A 1,516-nucleotide genomic window follows, 5' to 3' on the forward strand; every position below is an offset into this window, starting at 1 on the left:
GCATGTCCATCCTGTTAAATTCTTATTCATATCTACCAACCTGGTGGGTCTACCCAATGTGCTGACATATCATGTGGGTTTGATTCTACTCTTCCCAAAGGCACATACTAGGAATTTAATAAATGTTGGTTTTCTTCTCCCTATGCCTCTAACCTCAATGGGATAGGTAGACTTTGAATTATTTTTCTGTGCAAACATGTATATATATATATATATATATATATATATATATATATATATAGTGCATGTGCACACACATATACACTCACACATATACGTACATGCATTAGTATACCATGCATTTACATGTGTGGGCATGATATACATACATATACATACATACATGTCTATACATATAGACATGTGTGGTATATTTGTATGTGAGTATGTATACACAAAGAATTCAAATATGTTTGTGTGCATATGTATATATATACATATATGCATATTCTTTGTCTTTTGTTCTGGAGCCTGACTCTGGGTTAGAAGAGACTGCTGATTGCTCAGGCAATATATGGCTCATCTATATACTGAAATGTGAGAGGTACCAGGAAGGTCCTATACTCTATTTATTTATTCATTTATTCATTCATTCATTCATTTATTTACTTAATTACTTATTCATTCATTCATTCACTTATTCATTCATTCATTCATTTATTTATTTATATTTGTTTATTTATTTATGAAGCATTCGGGATTAAGTAACTTGCTCAAGGTTACACGGCCAGTTATTTCTGGGTGTGGTGCTGAGTATCAGATTTTATCCCCAGGTCATCCCAACATTGGAGCCAGTGCTCTAACTCACTGCGCTACCTGGCCACCTCTCTATACTCTATTTATTAGCCTACCATTACACATATAAAATATGCATAATAAATATGCATGCATATATGCCATGAAATAACTATGTGACCTTAGGCAAGTGCTTGAAAATCCTAGTTTTCATAATGGACAGAGCATTGGACCATTGGACTTTGAGTAAGGAAGACCTGAATTTGAATCTTGCCTGAGATACTTGTTAGCTGTGTGACCATGGGGCAAGTCACTTCCTCTCTGAGCCTCAGGTTATATGATGTCTTCTCCCATTAGATTATAATCTCCTTGAATGCTGGATTGTCTACTTAGTAGTCTTTCTTTGTGTCCCCAGGGCTTAGTATAGTGCCTGGAACATAGTAGACACTTAGTAAATGATTATTGACCTACTGGGGAAATCCCTTTTCAAGTTTTCTATGAAAAGGTTATAGTAGAGAAGTGCTGGGAATGGAAAGAATTGAATACTTCCAAACTGTGAGAATAATCTTGTAGCTCTCAATCATTTTTAATATTGAGCTTGATTCTTAGCAAAAAAAAAAAAGTGTGGAACCCCTCATGATCCTTTAGTGTTTTTCTTATTATTTTAGTATCTGTTATTTGAAACAAAAATAAATGAGGATGTGTAATGGGAATGCAAATTTGGAAGATCTTCCCTGCCCCTAGGCTAAAGTGCACCTGAAGCCTGGGGTGGGAGGCTTGT

The sequence above is a fragment of the Petaurus breviceps genome, unplaced genomic scaffold, assembly GCF_028583685.1.
Source record: "Petaurus breviceps papuanus isolate PSGF00001 unplaced genomic scaffold, PetGlider_PUasm1.0 90750, whole genome shotgun sequence".
Lineage (NCBI taxonomy): Eukaryota > Metazoa > Chordata > Mammalia > Diprotodontia > Petauridae > Petaurus > Petaurus breviceps.